Source organism: Balaenoptera physalus (assembly GCF_965194825.1).
Source record: "Balaenoptera physalus genome assembly, chromosome: 8".
NCBI lineage: Eukaryota > Metazoa > Chordata > Mammalia > Artiodactyla > Balaenopteridae > Balaenoptera > Balaenoptera physalus.
This window is the reverse complement of record NC_138887.1, coordinates 85,894,266-85,916,396: the sequence shown is the minus strand read 5'-3', so window position 1 is coordinate 85,916,396 and position 22,131 is coordinate 85,894,266. Positions and strand designations below refer to the sequence as shown.

The 22,131-nt window shown below is 37.0% G+C and overlaps 1 protein-coding gene and 1 long non-coding RNA gene across 6 annotated transcripts in view; one reads left to right on the top strand and one right to left on the bottom strand.

The window, feature by feature from the left end:
* IMMP2L (inner mitochondrial membrane peptidase subunit 2) overlaps positions 1-22,131 on the top strand; it is a 681,598-nt gene that overhangs the window by 160,803 nt on the left and 498,664 nt on the right. The gene's annotated exons all lie outside the window — the stretch shown is intronic.
* LOC309665767 lies at positions 8,436-12,642 on the bottom strand. Its single transcript, XR_014266678.1, has 2 exons — positions 10,393-12,642; positions 8,436-10,060 (listed from the first exon to the last, which is right to left on the bottom strand). It is a non-coding gene; the product is annotated as an uncharacterized lncRNA (long non-coding RNA).

The window sequence follows — 22,131 nt, the reverse complement described above, 5'->3', positions numbered from 1 at the left end:
ATAAGCTCTTCTTATTGCAGCCCATTTTCTGTCTTGTGACAGCCAAGTAACTCAGAATAGAGTCAAATGACTTTTGTATGATAGGAACCATAACAAAGCACTTAGGACATTAGCCTTTAAAAACAGCAATAAAAAGATCAGACATTCTCTAGCTACAACTTTAACATTTTGCTATTTGCAGTGGTGCTGCTACTGCTGTCAATGACAGTTACCCCTTGGCATCTTTTTGGAGTATCCAACTCTGTGGTTGGGGACCCTTGTGGGCATGGGATAGTGTGCTCTGTGCCTTGTTCAGGATTTTCTGATCTACTTTCCTAATGTGCCCGAAATGCTAAGAACAGGGCCCTGTTTCTCCTGCTACCTGCCTGGATGTCAACATCTTCCTCTCACAGAGGCAAATTGCTGTATTTTGAAAGAGCATAAGCAGTGGGAATCCAAGATTTGCGTTACAGTTCGGTCTGGGACACCACCCACTTAAGCTCTTTTCCTCCCCATTCTGGTCTCTGCTCGAATGTCATCTTGTCATTGAGGACTTCCTGGGCCATCAAAACCCCTACCTTATGCCTAGCCTGCCTTCTTTTCCCATTAGCACCACTTGACATATTTTATAGTTTACTTCTTTTATTATGTCTCCCCCATAAGAAAAAGCTCCACAAGGGCAGGTCTGCTTCAGTCCCAGTGCATTGCATATGGGAGGAATTTATTGAATATTTGTTGGTGAATGAGACCTTACAGAACTCACACAATTTATCTAAGACTTCACTTCCTCAGGTATAAAATGGAAGTATTTAGAAGTACTTCATGTGCTTTATAAGGTGTGCTTTATAAGGTGTACTTTATAAGGTACTTTGCCATTATTAATAATCAAGTTAGAAACTCAGTATTTAGTAAGCACAATCTGTATACTTCCTAACTTACTTAGCCAGGTTGAAAATGCATGTAGAGCACTCTTTGTGAAATGCAAAGGGACAACCTCAACTGCTGGCTGTCTTTTTGGCCTTAATCCCCATTGACTCATGACTGATTTCTACTGTCTGTGGACCTTCCTTTGAGCCTGATGATTTAAGAATTTCCATAGCTCCAGGCCAAATGGAGCTCTGACTGGCTGATGAGTCAAAAGATTGCTCCTTTAGTTCTTCCTGTCTGGGCAGTCAGATTAATTCACATTGTTTATCCATGATACAAAATCCTTCTGGATCTTTCTTTCTTGCAAAAAAAGAGGGATAGTGGTGATTGTACGCTACTGGGCTCAGTAGCAGCCCCACAAATTGTTGTGGAAGTTCAGAGGAAGGAGAGATGAGGTGTGACTTAGAGCAGAGACCAACCTTGACAATGTGCTCAAGGTTGGAGATACACAGCTGAATTTAGCAATCTCATCTGATTTACTAGGGAAGATATATTTAAATAACTTATTATAACAAAGTGCTTAATAGAGATATAAATAAGGCCTATGAGAGGATAAACGAGGTGGTGATACTTAAATCTAACTGGACAGGTCGGGAAGACTTCCTTGAGATGACATATGAAATTCATGGATTTGAACATGTGGTAGTAGAAGGGGAGAGGACTTCAGGAGGGTCAGACTGAGGAAAAGAAAAATGAAAAATAGGCAGAAAAACTTAGTGCAAATTTTATTTTGTCTGTTGCTGAGGGCTTTTGGATGAGGGAGTTTCAAGGTGATATTTTGATGTTTTAATCTTCCACTTTTACCCTTCCTGTGTTCTGGGGTTCTGGACAGAAGAATGATTTATTCCCCCACCAGCAGGGAAATAAAGTGCTGCTTCATAGCTGGATGGATGCTTGGTAACCCTCCATGTCTGGCTTTTCCAGTGAGGGATGTGGAGGCTAAACTGTGTTTCCTACTCCAAGGAGCCTCAGTCCCACTTATCTCCCCAGTCGTAGGTTGAGAATTGGAGCAGAGGGGAGATGAGGAAGGCCAGATCTGATTTTTTAAGATCACACAAAATGATCATGACCGTTCTGCCTGGAGGTCCACATTCTGCCTGGGCATGCATGCTCACCTTTCCAACGCCAGTAATGGGAAGAGTGGAGGTAGAGGGAATCTGGGTTCCTGTCTTGAAGGCACAATAACTCCACCCACAGGGTTTAAACTGTGGCTCAGTGTGACAGATGTGACTCTTCCTTGGGAAGGAGCTAGTGAGGGGTTAGGCAGAGAGGATAGAAACTCTCCCACACCTTCCACTCCGCATGTACATAGGTGGAAACCCTGCAGGGACAGAAAGGTTCCCTGTCCCTCCAATCCTCTTTGAGACTGACAGTCATTTCTGAGAGGTTACCTAACAGGTACTAGAACCTATTAAGTCAGTGGTCATGGAGTAGACTGAAGTTGACTTGCCCTCTGATAGCTCTGTGTCCTTGGCTTTAGAATGTTTGCTATACATAAGTATTACTCAGATACTTGGAACTGTGGAGCCACATTTGCAGTTACCATTAATGAGAGGAGCCCAGTGATTCCTCTATAACATGAGTAATATTTTAATATAGAAACTAGAGTCCTTATTTGGATCAGAATTGATTGTTGTCTCTTAAGCCACCTTCTCTTCCATCTTTAGGGGAAGAGATGTTCTCTCTCCTCGTCAAAGTTACCTGTCCACCTGTATTCTAGGTTTTCTCCTCGCCCAGCTCCTCAGGCCTTTGATCCATTAGTTACTCCATTTCTTGCCTTTTTAGCCATCCTCTCTGCACTAGCTGCTTTTCTGAGCTTTTGAACATGTTCAAGTCTCTCTCATATCAAAAAACAAAGATGAAGGCACCCCAAACCCTCCCTCAAATCTGTGCTTACTACTTTATTGTTCTTTTAGGGTTTTAGAAACAGCTGTCTCTGCTTGGCCTCTCTACTTCCTGGCCTCCCTTGTGCGCGTCAGCCTTCTGTAGTCTTGCTCGTTTCCCCCACTCTGCTGGAATCACCTTCATAAAGGTCATCAGTGATCTCTGACTTGGCAAATTTTGTACTCTTTCCAGTGCTTCTCTGAAATTATTCTTCCAGTTTGATCTTATGGAATGTTACTTACTTAAAAACATCCTTCTCTTTTGGCATCTGTGACTCTACCCTTTATGGCTTTTTCTCCTTCATGTCTGGCTACTGCCTGTTAGTGGACTTGCTCTCTTTTTCTGCGTCCTTAGTAGTGTTGTTTTCCCTTGGACCTTGTGACCCTTATCCCTCTACAGCCTCTCTCTGAGCAATCTCAGCCCCTCCTAAGAATTTGCTGCCAAACTCTGTAGCTTCAGCTTAGACCTTTCTCTTCACTTCAGACCCTGCAATCCAAATGCTTTCCCAGATACTTCCATTTAAATATCCTTTAAGCATCTTATTCTTGATGTATTTGATAACAGAAAATTTCTTCCTCCTTCATTTGCTGTTTCAGTGGATGGTAACAACCTCCACTCCATTTCCCACTCCAGAATGTTAATAAGCATTTTTGACTTTTATTTAGCTCCCCGTAGCACAACCAGCATGGGACCCAGCATATCTTAGGCATGCAGTGGTATGTTTGGATGGATGAATGAATGAATGAATGAATACATGACTTCATCTCCCTCATCTCTTTTTTTTTAATATTTATTTTTATTATTTATTGTTTATTTGGTTGCACTGGGTCTTAGTTGTGGCAGCTCATCTCTCATAACCAGTCACCAAGTCCTGTCTCCTCTACTTTCTTTTATTCTCTTAACTTTTCTCTCCTATTCCTTTGCATTCCTACTGTTGTGGATCAGGCTGTCGTCTTCTCTCACCTTGGCTATTTCAATAGCCTAACTTTGACCTAATCACTGTTAGTGTGTTTTCCTTTCTCCAGTTCATCATCTACCACATTACTGTCCATTAAAATTTGTTATGCAAGCCATATATATAGTTTTACATATTCTAGTAGCCACATTAAAAAATAAGGAAGAAGTGATGTTGATTTTGCTAATATATTGTATTTGACCCAGTATATCCAAAATAATATTTCAGCATGTGGCCCGAGTCATATTTCAGTGTGCTCAATCTGTACACACTCTATTCTTCTTGTCTGGAAGCCTCCTATCCTTCTACTGAACAAACTTTTTCATATAGTATTAACCTGAATGCTGTTTCCTTGATGAAGCCTACCTTGACTTATTCAGGCAAATTTCATCTACTTGTGACTTTCAAAGATTTTTGACCATACCTAGGAAGAGTATTTTACATGGTGACCCAGATATATGTATGTACACACACATATAGAGATAAATATATACTCCTATATTTTTGTCTATAGCTATACTGAAATCTGTGTCTATGTTTACATCTAAATCTGTATCAATGTAAAACTGGAACAAAAGTTTAAAACTTTTCTTTCATGAGGTACATTTTAGTGTTTTGTATCCTATGCTATTATATTAAAAAAAAAATGACTGCGACTATGTTGATTCCACAGATCACAAAATAAGTCAGAATCCATAGTTTGCTGCTAGTGTAGACCCATGTTTTTCAATCTGATACATAAGTTTATTACTGCATTTACCAGGCTACACTAAATTTTATTTTATTTTTTTGCATATATCTCCTCACCGGACTCTAAATCTTTTTTTTTTTTTTTTTTAATATTTATTTATTTATTGGCTGTGTTGCATCTTCGTTGCTGTGTGCGGGCTTTCTCTAATTGTGGTGAGCAGGGGCTACTCTCCGTTGTGGTGCGCGGGCTTCTCATTGCACTGGCTTCTCTTGTTGGGGAGCATGGGCTCTAGGAGCCCGGGCTTCAGTAGTTGCAGCACGTGGGCTCAGTAGTTGTGGCTCTCAGGCTCTAGAGCACAGGCTGAGTAGTTGTGGCGCACGGGCTTAGTTGCTCCGCGGCATGTGGGATCTTCCTGGACCAGGGCTCGAACCTGTGTCCCCTGCGTTGGCAGGCAGATTCTTAACCACTGCGCCACCAGGGAAGTCCCAGACTCTAACTCTTAAAAAAAAAAAAATTCTTTTAATTTTTAAAAAATTTTAAACCTTTATGTTTCTGTTGACAAATCCAATGCCTGGTGCAACATGCCTGCTCAATATATGTGTTGGATGACTCAAGTCCAGAAGTGTTGTTCACATGCTCAAAGGCAATATTTTAACCATCCAAGTTAACTAGCTACAACAGTTTGTACAGTGTTGTCTCAGCACTGGCTGACTGAAACACAAACACCTGGGTGAAAACTTGGTTCCCTTTATTCCCAGATCCACTTGTATCTGAACAAGGAGCTCAGCTTTGTTCTCTCATTCTGGCACTATGGAAAGTGGATAGCAGTGACAACAATTGATATTTTTCACTTAGAATCAACTCAGATACTTAAAAGAAACAGTTGGGTTTTTTTGTTTTGTTTTGTTTTTTACTTTTTGTGAAGGGAGCTGAACTTAAGTTTATACTCTGAGGTTAGCAATATATGCCTGGTATTCTAAAAAATTTCTGGTGACATGATACAATCCCAGAGTATATCAGAGATATGCCAGACGACTCGTTTCTAGACTAGTTTTACTGCTAATTAAAGGGCTAACTTTTCTCTCACATACTCAAGAGTGTGAATGTATTTATTGTCAAAATATTCAGTAGCTGGACAAGCTAATTGGTCTAGGAAAACCTAATTGGGTATTTTCCATCTTGCATAACTCTGGTGCTTCTCTTTGAGAGAGCCTGGGGAATAGCTGTTAGTAAAGGTATTGATTATAAGTCTGCGACTTTTTAATAGCTGTGTATTAACTTCAGTTAAATTTCAAGGGACTAAAATTTTAAAGAAGAATAAAAATCTAAGCAGTTGGAACTAGTCCTGTCACTACCATTTAGGTGAATAGTTTTGATTTGATTACATTCCGAGCATTGCTGTCAGTCTGTGTGAAGAGGCCCACGTGACTGGGTTGCTCTTATTTTGACAAAAGATCATTATCTGGCTGGAACATGTCCTAGGAGCCAGTGAGTAAATAACAGGCTATTTCAGATTCTTTGAAGATATTAAGCATAATCTCATTTTGACTATAGACGGTGTTTCTTAGTAAATGTTTAAAAACTCTCTTGACAGGGCCTTAATATGACAACTAATAAATATATCATTGGATAAATAACAGAAAAACGTGTTACAGTGAAGTACTTTCAAATTATTTACGTGCAATAATAAAGTATTTTTTTTCTTGACAAATAAATTAGCGATGAGTGACTTCTTTCATGTTAATTTATGTTGAGAAATACAGAAGTTTTTGCTGGGGTTATTTTTACTATCTTCTGGTAATTCACTTTTGATTTTTATTCAGGTAATTTATAATGCTAAATTCTCTTGAAGAGAACAGTTGCCACTTGCAATACATATGGATTTTATTTTTTGCTTAAACTTACCGTGTATTTGTGAATCTTGTTATTAATGTTAGGAAAAAATGTAACCAAGATCCTGGCTTAGAAAGTTGCTTATGAATGCTCTTTCATCTAAAAATTCGACTTGACCCGACTTGCTACTTTTCTTAATCTTAAAATGAGTTCCTGTTTATTTGACGAGCAGAGAGTTTGCAATTAAATGTTAAGTAATTTTGTTATTTAGAGTTTATGTGCCGTTTTGATATCTCTGGAGTTTTCTGTTCTTGAAGCTGAAAGCCTTCAGATATGTATTGTTGTTATGAATACTACCATTATTATTCAAGAAAGTGACTGGCATTTTACTTGCCTTTCAGCATGGTGTCTTTCCATTATATTCACATGATTAGGGAACTACTTTTTGGCTCAGTGAAATATCAACAGTGTTTTTGTGAGATGCAGTAGTCTAACATGAGATTGTCTTAAAGTGCAACATTATGAAATTGTATTTCACCATGTAAGCATTATGGCCTATCCTTTTTTTAAAAAATAAATTTATTTATTTATTTTTGGCCGTGTTGGGTCTTCATTGCTGTGTGCGGGCTTTCTCTAGTTGCAGCGAGTGGGGGCTACTCTTGGTTGCGGTGCGCGGGCTTCTCACGGCAGTGGCTTCTCTTGTTGCAGAGCACAGGCCCTAGGCGCACGGGCTTCAGTAGTTGTGGCACGCGGGCTCAGTAGTTGTGGCGCACAGGGCTTAGTGGCTCCGCGGCATGTGGGATCTTCCCGGACTAGGGATTGAACCCATGTCCCCTGCATTGGCAGGTGGATTCTTAACCACTATGCCACCTGGGAAGTCCCCATTATGGCCTATCTTGCAATTTAAAAAATGACTTGTATTTAAATACTTATAACAGCTGTAATCCTGAAAAATGGGTATATAATTTACATATTCTCATTATATCTAATTTATATACTCTCATTATGTAAGTTCTTTGACTAGAATATAAATTTGCCTTTACCTATCAGTTTAAGTGGGAAGCTGACATTGTACATGGTCTTTCTTATCTGTGATATGACTTTTTTACTGTAAGGTTTATGAGAAGCTTTCAGTGATACTTTATTTTTAATTTCAGTCTTCTCTGACTTTGTACAGATGTCACATATCTTGTTCTTCAGTTAATAAACAGCTTGTATTCTACTGTCTCATTAGCCTTTCAGTAAATGGGTTTCAAAATGGTCTCATTAGCCTTTTGATAAATATCATTTTAATTAAATATGCATAAATATGGAAAGATCTACTGTGTAACAATGCAGTAATTATGATGCGTTCTATATTATTTTGTATTCTCACGGAATTGTGTACCTATTTCTCATGCAGAATAATTATTTCATTAAGAGTCTAGACTAACCTGTTTTCTGTGTTTGTAAAGATCACAAATCTATCAAGTAGTAGCTTGAATTAATTTGATTTCACCTTTATCAGAATGCTGAAGAAATTGATATTGTAACTTTTCATGTGCCAAGAAGTAAAGAACTCAGGTTTAATAACTGTGCTGATTCAGAAAAGTAATTTGTTGCTTGCAGGATTTTTGTAAATAAAGATGTTTTAATGTAATATTATAAAAACTCTTCAGTTCAATTCTTCAGCTAGTCATTAAAATCATTGTTAAGATATTACAAAGGTATTGCTTAAGAAAGGAACTTTTGAGATAGAAAGACCTGACTTTGAATCTGAGATTTGCCAGTTAAAACTATCATAATGCCCTTGGGTGATTATAATAACAATACCTGCCTCCTAGGATTGATTGCAGACATAAATGAGATAATAAGACTTAGTAAGTGCTAAAAGATGTAGATGATTATTATAATCACAATAATCAAAGCCCTAAACTTTTGTCCTAAATATATTTAATTTTGCTGGAAATTTTGTTTATCAACCTTTGTATATGTGACAATTACAAAATGTTGACTAGTGGATGAGTATACCAAGCTGTAAACTATTTTTTGGATGCCCTGAAGGACAGTATAATCAGCACATTGAAAAATATTACATAGTTGACATTTAATAAAATTGAATTGAATTTGCATGGCTTCAGCTGGTATGAGATGATTGTCTTACAATTTTGCTTATTTCCTGATACATAATTGTTTTGTAATTGTTATATATTCTCTGTCAAACTAAATTGTAAACAAAAATTGATTAGAAATTATTTTTCAGCTTCCTCTCATCTAAAAGTATGTAAAAAAAATTTTTTTCCAACCACCAAGTATATTCAGTAAATGTTTGTTGGGTTTTAAGCTGATACATTTTTAATGGATGCTCCCTACTCCCCTTGATATTAAAAGAAAATGGATAAATAAGACAATTAACTATTCATGGAAGAATGACAAAATTGATTACAGTGTAATCATACTATGCATAGTATCATGCTGTTAAGACATATATGTGTGGACAAGTAACTGTATATGCGTAGAAAAAATTGTTAGGATTTATAGCCCATTGTTTATGTAATTACTTCTAGAGAAGAGATTGGAGAAGTGTAGAGTATATACTAAATAGGGTGTTGTGATTACAAGCAACCTAAAATGAGAGATTAAGCAAAGAAAGAGGGGGAGATTTATTTGATAAAGTGCCGGTACATCACAGAATGGAAAGCAGAGTTGAATAAGTAGGCCTCAGGAAGTAGAGAAATAGAAACCACTCCAGTGTTAAGTGGCAGAAATTTGTGAGCAGTTACTGTGGCAAGAGTGGGTTTTGAGGACTTCTTGTAATTGACAGCCCACTAGAGTTACAGAGAATGGGGGTAGTGGCAGTTCATCAAAGGAAAGGGTGCTGGGCATAAAGGGATGTGTTCCTTCTTATTTTAGATAAATCTTTTTAAAAAATAGTTTGAGATTTAATTCATATACCATATGATTCACCCATTTGAAGTTTATAATTCAGTGGCTTAGTATTTTCAGAGTTTTGCATTCATCAGCACAATCAATTTTAGAATATTTGTATTACCCACAAAAGAAACCTACTACCCCCTTAGCCATCATCTCCATGCCACCCCACCTCTGGCCCTGGAAACCACTAATATGGTGTCTATCTCTATAGATTTTCCTATTCTGAACATTTTATATCAATGGAGTTAAACAATATGTGGTCCTTTGTGACTGACTTCTTTTCACTTATCACAATATTTTCAAGGTTTATCATGTTGCAGCATGTATCAGTACTCGATTTCTATTTATGGCTGAATAATATTCCATGATATGGATAATACCCCATTTTATTTATCCACTCATCAGTTGATAGACGTTTGGATTGTTTCCACTTTTTGATTCTTATGAAAAATACTGCTATAAACATTTGTGTACAAGTTTTTGTTCAAATACTTGTTTTCAATTCTCTTAGGTATATAGCTAGGAGTGAAATTTCTGGATCATATGGTAATTCATATTTAAGCATTTGAGGAACTGCCAAGCTGTTTTTCAAAAATTGTTGTACCATTTTACATTCTCACCAGCAGGGTAGGAAGGTTTAAATTTCTCCAAATTCTCATCAACATGTTAAATGTCTTTTTGATGTTAACTATCCTTAGTGGGTGTGAAGTGGCATCTCACTGTGATTTTGATTTGCATTTACCTGATGACTAGCTATGTTTACTATCTTTTTATATGCTTATTGGCTATATATATATTTTAAAGTAGTGAGATAATGAATTTTTTTTACTTTCATAATTTTTAACTAAAATGTATCAGATTTGTCCATTTTTTCTTACCTTTACTTTTTTTATTTTTTTTATTTTTATTTTTTTAAGATTTATTTATTTAATTGATTGATTGGTTGCTATGTTGGGTCTTCGTTTCTGTGCGAGGGCTTTCTCTAGTTGCCGCAAGCGGGGGCCACTCTTCATCGCGGTGCGTGGGCCTCTCACTATCGCGGCCTCTCTTGTTCCGGAGCACAGGCTCCAGACGCGCAGGCTCAGTAGTTGTGGCTCACGGGCCCAGTCGCTCCGCGGCATGTGGGATCTTCCCAGACCAGGGCTCGAACCTGTGTCCCCTGCATTAGCAGGCAGATTCTCAACCACTGCGCCACCAGGGAAGCCCTTACCTTTACTTTTCATTCTTTATCATTTTTTGTGAGTGTTTAACACAAAGTTAGTTACTCCTCATAATTTCTCTGAGCTGAGTATTATACCCATAAAAAAATTGAGACTTAGAAAAAGTATGTTATTTGCCCAAGGCCACAAAGCTAGTAAGTGGTATAGGATTTGAAAGCAGGCTTATTTTAAATCCAAAGCTTGATTTCTTAAACATGACATGATAGTGCATCTCAAGTTATATATACTCTCAAGTTTACTGTATTGTTGTTATTTTGTTTTACTTGCCTTCATAATCTCATAGAAACAAAGACAAATATCAAAGGGACCTCATAGTTCATCAAATGCTGTTTTTGACCAAATGCATAAATCTGTCCACAGGTTTGCTAAGGCCTGGTTGTTTAGCTAGCATTGTATATCTTCTACCTACATCAGAATCAACTAGGTTGTTTGTTAGAAATGCATATTTACAGGCCCCCCCTCCCCCGCCAATTCATGAACAAGCCAGTTGAGCATCAGGCCTAGGAAACAAAATTTTAAGCAAGTAGATTGAGAACTACTACTTTGGTGGTAGACATCTATCTCACAAGGTCAGTATTTTGTTGGATGCTTTTTCACCTGTTTCCTGGTAGCTTTTATCCTTTGATCTGTCTCTACTCTTTGTAGCAACACTCAACAAGCCTATTCCCCTTTGATGCTTGGTAAGCATAGCTCTGGCATGCAGAAAGACAGGACATTTAGTCTGCAGTTTGATCCAGGAAGTTCTGCTGAGTTAATCATTGAGTTAAGAATCTCTTGCTCAGCACCTTCTGAATAGATGGGTGACAGCACCACCTCTGCTATGCATGACCTCTGCTATGAAAGAGGCAAAACTCTGGTAGGAATTTTAAGCTTTAACCAAAAATACTAAAATCTTCTCGATAGATCATGAGATCATGTTTGAATATATCTGATGTGAACGTTTCTTGATTTCTTCGATAACAAAAGTCTAGTCTTAGTGATAACAGTTCTACCTGATTTCCTGTAAGAAATTTTCTGAACAGTGTGATAGCTACAGCTAATATCAGGTGCAGCATCCAATGTCTTTGCACAAGTGATATCCCCTACATTTTGTTTTCTCACTTGAGTTGTCAAGCTAGGAGAGAATATTATGAAAGGGTCAGACTCATGTGTTCGGGCCCTATTAGCTTTTGATTTATGACCAAAGCCATTTCACTTACATCCTTACTTGTTTGACTCTCAGGAGTTGACTGTCCTTTGGTTTTAACTTGATAAGGACTGTATGGATGTCATTCTTGCCTTTAACACTGTGAAAAATGCAGGGAGCCTGATAAGTTGTGATTGTTAGATAAAGGACAATAATAATGTGGGGATAGCATGGACTTGGTAAAGCTCATCTTGTACAATTGTTAAGTCCTGTCACTTTTTTCTAATGTTGGATTTTTTTTTTCCTCCTGGGAACTGGCTTCTTATTACCAAGTTCTAAAGCTTTTTCAGTCATTCCCCTAGGATGCATTTCTTTCCTTTCCAGTTTTTTTTTTTTTTTTTTAATTGTCATTAGCCAAGTTTAGGATCTTATCAGATACAGAATGATCAATACTGGGAAAGGTTAAAAAGGTCAGATGTGAATTTATTACATGAGTATTCACTTGATTTATGCAGATTCATTGTCAACAGGTGACCAATTTACATTATTTGATATTTGTTTATAGGCACTTATGATGATGTCAAACTCTAGCTTGTGAGCAATTTTTAAAGACCTGCTTTGTGCTTAGTACAAAGCAGCTCCCATTAAATAATTTGAAGTAATGATGATGAAGGTTTGGTTTTTTTAGGAATGAGGTCTTTACTGATGACTAAAGTAGGAAGAGTCGGAGCAAACCTAGAATTAGAAAGAGGTATTTGCATTTTTTCCTTCATAATTAAAAAAGCAGGGGACAAAAAAGCATTTTGTAACTTTGAATTGATTCAAAACTGTGTTTTCCAAAGTGTAAGCCATTCTTGTGATATGTGAGTTCCTTACCTTAAAAGTGGGTTCATTTAAATCTGATGTATTTCCCCAGGTTCTCCATTCATGCTTAGGAGGTAGGTGATTTTATGAGCTACTGTACTCAGCAGAGGAGAAATTAATTTGGCACAAAATATGTAGAACCAAATCTTATCCTTTTTTTTTTCCTTGGTGTAAGAATTCATTCTACCCTCACCACCTCATCCTTGAAGGCGTTTTCCTTTAGTTCATAATCTTCACTAACCAATTTGTCTCCTGTAGGAACTTATAAGCATCAGCAAAGCTTACAACCAAAGTTGTCAAGAAAAATGGACAAGTGAAGATCTCTGTGTCAGTAGAGCTTTACAAGTGGCAGCACGTGGAGCACCAAGGAACCAGGAAAGGGATCCTAAATGCACTGCCTTTTTCTGCCTTGCCTTACTTTGCAGCATCAAAAGGCAGTTTTCCCTCCTTTACTCAGTGTTTTTCTCAGTTTTAATATTTTTACTGCCTGGCATTTTCCAAATATATTTACAAACATAATCTCATCCAATTATCTAAACACTGCTGCTGGGTAGGTGGTGCAAGCCTTTATTCCAGCATGCCACACCCCCGTCCTCCAGTGTAATAACTTTTTTGATCATCTCTGATTTTTTTTCCTTTTCATAGAAAATCTGTTGTTTTCCTTTCCCTGATATATAATTTCAGTTAAATTTAAGAAATGTTTATTTAACAGCTACTCTGTGAGAGGCTTTTGATCTCTTTTCCTCTGTAGTTAGTGGGGTTTTTTTTTGTTGTTGTTTGTTTTTTGGGGGGCATTTATACCACTTTTAAGTGTTTTGGGGTAAGTCACTTAATCCTCTATAATGAGAAAACTGTATAATTTTGTAGGCCCCTTCCCTCATCAAGTAACAAAACAGATGGAATCCACACTTGATTTTTCACTTTTATCTTGACTAGTTGTTCACCTTGAGTATGCAGATTTATGGGCTTTTTGTGAAAATATGTTCCATGATCTCACAACACTTGAAACAGGAAAATGAAAATGACTAGGAATTCTGACTGCTCATACTATTGTTTATTTGGTTGTAGTCGTGTAAAACTCGTGGTTTTTACCGTCCTCACTCGTAACTGTGTTCGTGACCTCTTGGGTGGACTCATAGGGAAGGGGATGGCTATCACAGCTCAAACCTCCTTATCTGTCTGCTACCCTGCCCCCACTCTCACCATTTTCTTTATGAAACAGATTCTGCTTGTATTAAAAAACTCATCAGAAGAGATGACAATGTCAGTGATCATTTGAAAGCTTGTAGGCAGTCTGTTTACACCTTTAGTAAGTTTTTAAAATAATAGACTTTATTTTTTAGAGCAGTTTTAGGTTTATAGAAAATTGAGCAGGAAGAACAGAATTACCATATACCTGCCCCCAGTGCCCCGACCGCACAGAGTTTCTCCAGTTACTAACAACTTGAATTCTCGTGGAACATTTGTTATAATTGGCGAGAAAATACTGATACATTACTATCAACTAAAATCCATAGTTTCCATTAGGGTTCACTTGTTGTGTTATACTTTGCTCTATGAACTTTAACAGATGCATGATGTCATGTATCCACCATTATCATACCTCACTGCCCGAAAAATACCCAGTGCTCTGTCTCCCTCCTGCCCTTCCACCCCACTCCTCAACCTCTGGAACCCCTGACAACCACTGATCTTTCTGCTGTCTGTATAGTTTAGCCTTTTGCAGAATGCCGTATAGCTGGGATCATATAGTATATAGCCTTTTCAGACTGGCTTCTTTCACTTAGTAATATGCATTTAAATCTCCTCCATGGCTTTTCAGGGCTTGATAGTTCGTTTATTTTTATCACTAAATAATAATCCATTGTATAGATGTACCTCAGTTTATCCGTTCATCTGTCAGAGAACGTCTGGTCGCTTCCAAGTTTTGGCAATTATGAATAAAACTGGTATAAATAAATATTTGTGTGTGGGTTTTTTTTTATGGGCATATGTTTTCAACTCCTTTAGGTAAATACAAGGAGTGTATACTCTTTTCTGACACTTCAGAAAATTAGAATGCCTATGAATATTTTAGAGCTTTAAAATAATCCATATAAAAGAAAACATGCTATTAAAATGATTATGTGTTTGATTCTGAAAATGCATTGTGAAAAGAAAGTAATTAATTTTTGAAAATTACTGATGAGAGTGTATGTTTATATTATGTATGAAAAGTTATTAAAGAAGTGAAAAGAAGTCAGAATAACTCTTTTGATAGCAGTGTTCCAGGGTTCATAGGTATAGTTTTGGTAGTATTTGTATGTATTGAATGTATTAATTTAATGTATTATGAGTCTAAGCCCTTTGTCATTCCTCAAAGACTAAAGCCTGTCAAGTCCAGAAAAAAAAAAAAACAACTTACTTTTCTCTCCCCCTTACTTTTTTTTTTTCCTTGAATAACTTTTTTTGGATATTCCTTCATGAACAAATACTGAGTACTCTCTATGCTGGGGATACAGCAGTTAGCAGATGAAATTTTAATGGAAGAAACAAACAAGTAAAATTCATAGTGCAGCAGATATTTGCAAGTGGTCATGGAAAGATTAAAGCAGGTATGAGGGATGAGGAGTCGCTGGTGATCCTGGGGTTGCCGCACTGCCCCCAGAGGCTGGTGGGGATAGAGATGACCTGGGAGTCTGGGGCTTCTCCGGGAGCTGATGAGAAGGGGGAATAAAGGACATAATAAGATTCGTTTTGATGATCCCAAGGGTGTTAAACATGGTAGGATTGTGAGTGTTGCTTTGGGAGGGGTGAGTTCTCAGTTTTCATTCCTGTCAGTGGCTGTGTAGACACTGGGGAGGACTGGTCCTGTCTGTAGCTACTGGGCTCTCGCGTTGATTTGTGCTGATGGAGGCCAAGGAGTCAAGGGAGGTGATGTCTTATCCAAAGTATGAAAGCCCCAAGGATCTTTTTTGACAAACGTAAGTGAGAAGACGGGAGCTGGGGCAAGTGTGTGTGAGGCTTGATCAGTGCCTTGATCGGGTCACCAAAGTCCCATTTCCATAGCTCTTCACTACCTTCCTCGGTATCTGCTTCCTTCTGAGGCAACGGATATCACCTGACAGATGGGCTTTTTCCTGCCCACCATCAGAAAGAGAACCAGAGATGGGTGTCCCTTTCTTTTCTAAGCCTCCATTATTTTATTGAAGTAATCTTTATAAGCAAATTGTAACCCACAGTTTTTTTCATTGTTTTGTTTTGTAGTTGCTTGCAGTTTTTAAACACGAGGCCAGGACAGGACCCTCAGGCTAGCGGTCTTGCAATGCTGGCTGCCCCTTGCTGGTAAAAGTGGAGTGCTGAAGCTGGGGAAAAGCCAGGCCGACGGCTCTCTCACCCAGAGCGGTGGCCATTTGTTCATGTACTCTGAGCTGCACACCTTGGAGACTGTCAGTTAGGTTGAGTAGTCGAAATCTGGGACATGCCACTTCGCAGTGCAAATCTGATGCCGGCAGGCTCATCTTTAAAATTAGTGGTTTTAGTTTGTTTTGAGTGTATGTATGTATGTTTGTTTTGTTTTGCTTTAAAGAATAGTTTCCCAGGCTGAGCTTTTTTATTCTGAAACACATACCCACCTCTTTACACTTTTTTTTTGAATTTTAAATTCTGAGTATATGCCATACATATTTGCTTCCTGTGTCTTTAAAGAAGTGGCCTTACTTCGTGGACTTGACTTGTGAATTCAGTCTCTGTACATATAGTCTCTGTGGTGAGACTATCTTTATGTAATGAACAGTCCATTGCAGGTGACTGGCAGTTATGGTGTATCTTTCTTAGAAACCTCATGGTACCTACCGTGCCATAATCTTCTTTTGAAGGGTGCCTTATGTATATAGTACCAAGTTGTCTGTCTTATCATGTCACCCCATTATCCTGACCACCGACTATAGGAAGACAGGCAAAGGCACGTAATCATGGAAGGGGCTGGACATAAGAACTCTGTTCCACGGGGTGCTGTCTACAGGAAAGTGAGCACAACCCCCGTAAGATCGTTTTCCCTAAGGAGAGGGATGCAGTTAATAGAATGATGTAGAAGTGTGCAGATTTTCTGAGAGAAGGTAGGCAGCAGAATCCAGGAGGCTATAGCAGCCATAAAGAAAACATTGCCATGAGATAATGGGAAGAGGCATACTGAGAAATTAGTAGATTAGTGAAGGAGAGAAGCAGACCCAGAAGAGGAGTCCAAATTGACTTGCCATGCGACTCCTCAAGTCACTGTGTATTCCGAGGGCAGGTTGATTCTGCTCTTACCTCATCTTGTATCCTTTCAACAATCCACATCCTCCCCCCAACCCGCCCCCCAAATTCCCTGTCTTCTGAGTTTCTGGAGCTGCCTGAAATCCCTGATGTCTTAAAATTGCTTACTTAAGAATAAATCAATTTTTGAAAAGTGATACTATGATTCTCAAATAAAGACCTTGCGTAATGACATAGATGGTCTAAAACAAGGCCCAAAATACCAGATACAGAAGTGGAATATCTGAAAAAGAAGTGATATTATAGGTTTTTGTGTTTATTTCTTACCATGTACAGATTTTATTTATCTGTAAGTAAAACTTACATAGTTTCTTGAGAGCTATGATATAACCAGGTAGTAGTTTAAATGAGGAAGAAAAGATGGCTATATACTAAATTGATGTAAGAGATCTCATTAACATACTGCCTTTTTTGTCAGGTTGCTAAGGCTCACTGATTGTGAATTTAGAGAAACTATCATCTTGATGGCAGTGTTACCAACTATACTTCATCTTCATTTAAATTTCTCTTTGTGTGTTAATGTTTATTTGTTTCCCAGTGGTAACTATTTCAAATACACATGTCAACCTTACAGGGAAGTGATGTATGAACAAGGAAACAACCAAGCATTATAAGTTTTTCAGTAGATATTTTCTGTGTAATTTCCATGTGATTTTGGACTATTATGTTCACTGACATCTCCCATGTGCATAGAACAGTGCCTGATATATTGTGGGTAGTATTTGATAAATAGTTGCTAAATGAAGATATCCAACAGAGATAGGAATTTCTATAATATAAAATATAGACTCATGTTAGAATCAGAGGGGAAATTAAAGATCTTAAAGCATGACTCCATGACTCCCTTCATAGATTAGGAAATTGAAGCCTAGAGAGGTGAAGTGAATTGCCTAAGATCACAACTAGTGGCAGAATGAAGGCTACTTTCTATGTTTCCAAACAACTTGATCAGTTTCACATGGCCAACAGGAGGGTGGAGCTGGGGTTTAAACTCAGGTGTGAATGACTGTGAAGTCCAGTATCTACATAAGAGGTTACTGTTCACATTTCTGATATTTTTCTAAAGGCTTAATATGTCACCTTCTCTGTAGCTCTTTCTGTGCCCCCAAATAGAATTAATTGCTTCCTTGACAGCACTAAATACCATCTCTTTTCTAGTATGTATGACATTATATTGAGTCGGTTTTCATGGCTATTTGTGCCTTAAAGCCAGCAACCAATTGTTATTCCTCTTTGCTACCCTAGCATTTAGTGTAATGACTTACATGAAAGATGGAGTTCCCTGTGTGTTGAATTGTGTTGAGAGTTAGTAACAAATAGTATCCCCAAGGTTAGGTTTAGAGAGATAAAACTTTGATGAGAGGAATAGACTCTCATAGCCTTTCAAATACAGTTAATGCTTGATAAATGATAATATTAAATAATCATGGTTCTGTAGACATAATGATAGTCTCCTCGGTTTGAATGGCTTTTTGAGGAAGACTTTGTAATTTTTAAAGAATTCGTAATAGTACTTTGCTATGGATGTCTTGGTTTCAATACTAACACTTGTGACCTGATAGTATGTCCTCCCATTGTTTCAGATTCTCATCAATCTGTGATTAATGCAGTTTAAAACATTTCAGCTGACATTGACACTAGTAATTTTAGACCTCTTTGGAAAATTGAATCTAGTATTGTTATGGATATATTCCTTAGTAAGTGCACCAATCAATTTTATACACATTTAACAGAACATGTCTATCAAATCATCAACGAATTTTGAAAGGAATTATTCTTTTGAACTTGAAACTTTTAGGTAAGGTTGGTGTTTATACAACATTTGAAAACATGAAGGAAAGCACATTTCAGGAGAATATTTTGATATTAGAAAATGTAAAAATCTGTAAAAGTTGCATTGTTTTGCCTGTGGATATTAAAAATATAATAGTATTTACTGTGTAATAATATTTCAAACCTATTTATTTTTTATAGCTATATCTTCTGAGACATGTGATGTTTTTCCCTTAGGGAAATAGTCTGAAAGTATTTGATTCCTAGCCTTTATGTTAGAAACCACTATAAATCTTATTTATATAAAAAAATAATATTTAAAAAAGAATGGGTAATTCTAACGTCAACGATTAACCATGTGCTAAATTCTTTAAAGAAGGTCTATATTTTTGGTATTGTCATTAAGAATCTGATCTTCTTCACAAAACATAATATTTTATGAATGTAAGAAAACTTGCAGTTCAAACCACCTGCATTCACAGATGAGAAAAAAAAATTAAGAATGAGTGCATTCACACTTGAAATGTTATAGCCTGCTAAAATGAAAGCCTGGACTAGATTCTAAACCTTCATATTCTTTGGCCAGCATATTTTCCAACATACCAAACTAATGGAAAATAGTAAAAGTCATCCAAAGAAATACTAAATAAGATTATATAATTTCATCCCCTTATGGCTTTATATTCTATATGTTTGTTTTTTTGTCATCCTTGCCAGCAAAAGACACAGACTATGATTCAAAGTTAAAAAAGGAATTTACTAGAAGTTCTTAGAATGAGGGACGCTCTCTCAGAATTGAAGGGAGACTGCATAATTAGGCTTGGAACAGGGAGGAATCAGGCAGATCCAAAGGTCTTGGTAGCAGGAACACTCAACAAAAATACCTAGGCTCTGTTGCTGACATGAATCAACTCTAACCACATCTTTGGTATGTACATAGACTCTGTTTAATAAACCAAGTTCCAAGAGATTGTGTTTTATTGACTAACCCTGGGTTTTGTGCTAACCAATCTGTACTAGGAATTGTGCAGAAATCTTCCCAAAGCAGCCTCCGAGGGACACCTTTGGTTTCCATAGTTGGCGAGCATGTATTTAGATTTATGTTTCCATCAGGACGATATAGTGGAGGAGAAAATTCCCCAAAAGGGAGTTGAAGAGATGTCAGGAAAGGGGCTGGATGCTGGGTTGCCACAAAATGACATATGTTCACTTCATCCATCTGTCAGTGATCACATTATGCTGGAAAGCTTGTTCTGTGTCCGATAAGATCTGCCTTTTCTGAATAACATACTAAGTATTTTTAAAATGTGGTTTTCTAGTGGGTACAGATTGAGACTATTTTAAGACTTTTTCTCTATTGCTTTGTCTCTGGTAGCATTTTAATTACTCAACAATACATTTTTTTTTTCCCCCATGAGTGGTCAGAGGAGGGAAGAAATGGGAATTCAAATCTAAGGTAGTGTTGGTTTTTGAATTTTATATAGAGCGTTTGCTGCCCACAGTGAATAGAAATAATAGCTATAATTTATTTTTTACCTACTGGTTTATAAAATACTGGATTTAAATACTTGAAGGTCATTTTACCTATATATTCAGCACAAGAACAATTTGAGATCAGAAACTTAGGTTCAGGAAGGTAATAAAAACACAGTGGAGCATGGTGTTTAAGTATGAGGTCTAGGATGAGATTCCCTGGGTTCAAATTCTGACGCTGACACTTACTAGCTGTGTGACCTTGCACGAGTTACCTAACATTTCTGTTGCTGGTTTTTCTCTGTGTGAAGAGGGGTGGAAATAATAGGATCTATGTCATAAGAGTGATTGTGATAGTTAAAAGATATGATCTATAGTAAGCACTTATGGGCATAATAGCATTAATAGCCTGGCACTTAGTAAGCAATAAATGTTAGCTATAATGATTTGCAATTAAACCTTGTTAACTGTACTATTTGTTACACTACACACACACACACTCTCACACACTTCTTGTTGAGGAGAAAAAGACCTTCCAAATCGAGGAAGAAGGAAGAAACTAAAGAACTGGGCTTAAAAACAGTACTATGCTCTTAGTGGACTTAAAACAAATTGGTGATTATTACCCCCAAAATACTTATTAGTCTCTGCTCTGCTGCATTGTGAGGGCTTTTCGTATTCTTTAAATTTTTTAAAAATCGAGGTGTAATTGACATATAACATTATTAGTCTTAGGTGTACAACATAATAATTCAATATTTGTATACAGTACAAAATGATCACCACAATAAATCTAGTTAATATCCATCACCATGCAGAGTTACATTTTTTTCCTCTTGTGATTAGAACTTTAATCCATTTTGAGTTAATTTTTGTGAATGGTTTAAGATATAATCGAGTTTTGTTCTTTTGCATATGGCTGTTCAGTTTCCTCAACACCATTTATTGAAGAGATTCTTTCCTCATTGTATATTCTTGCCTCCTTTGTCATAGATTAGTTAGCTATATATGCATGGGTTTATTTCTGGACTCTCTGTTCCATTGATCTATGTGTCTGTTTTATGCTTATGCCGTACTGTTTTGATTACTATAGCTTTGTAATGTAGTTTGAAATCAGGGAGTGTGATGCCTCCAGCTTTTTCTTTCCCAAGGTTGCTTTGGCTACCTGGGGTCTTTTGTGATTTTATACAAAATTTAGGATTGTTTGTTCTATTTCTGTGAAACATGCCATTGGAACTTTGACAGGGATTGCGTTGAATCTGTTGATTACTTTGCATAGTATGGTCATTTTAACAATGTTAATTCTTACAATCTGTGAACACAAAATATCTTTTCATTTATTTGTGTCTTCAGTTTCTTTCATTAATGTCTTATAGTTTTCATTGTACAGGTCTTTAACTTCCTTGGTTAAATTTATTCCTAGGTATTTTATTCTTTTTTGATGTAATTCTAAATGGGACTGTTCTCTGAATTTCTCTTTCTGATAGCTTATTATTAGTGTATAGAAACACAGCAGATCTTTGTATATTGATTTTGTACCCTGAAATTTTAATTTGTTAATTCTCAGTTTTTTTGTGGTGTCTTTAGGATTTTGTATATTTGAAATAGTGTCATCTGCAAGTAGTGATAGTTTTACCTCTTTCTTTCCAGTTTGGTTACCTGTTTCTTTTTCTTGCCTAATTGCTCTGGCTAGGACTTCCAATACTATGTGGAATAAAAGTGATGAGAGTGGACATCGTTTTCTTCTTCCTGATTTTAGAGGAAAAGCTTTCAGTTTTTCACTGTTGAGTTTGTTGTTAGCTATGGGCTTGTCATATATGGCCTTTATTACGTTGATGTACGTTCCCTTTTTGCCCACTTTGTTGAGAGTTTTTGTCATAAATGTATGTTGAATTTTGTGAAATGCATTTTCTGCATCTCCTGAGAAGACCATATGGTTTTTATTCTTCATTTTGTTAATGTGGTTTATCATGTTGATGGATTTGCTTATGTTGAACCATCCTTATATCCCTGGAATAAATCTCACTTGATCATAATGTACAACTCTTTTAATGTTGTTGAATTCAGTTTGCTAATATTTTGTTGATGATTTTTGTATCTATGTTAATCTGTGATATTGGCCTTTAGTTTTCTTTTTTACTGGTGTCCTTGTCTAGTTTTTGTATCAGTGTAATGCTGGCCTCCTAAAATGAGTTTG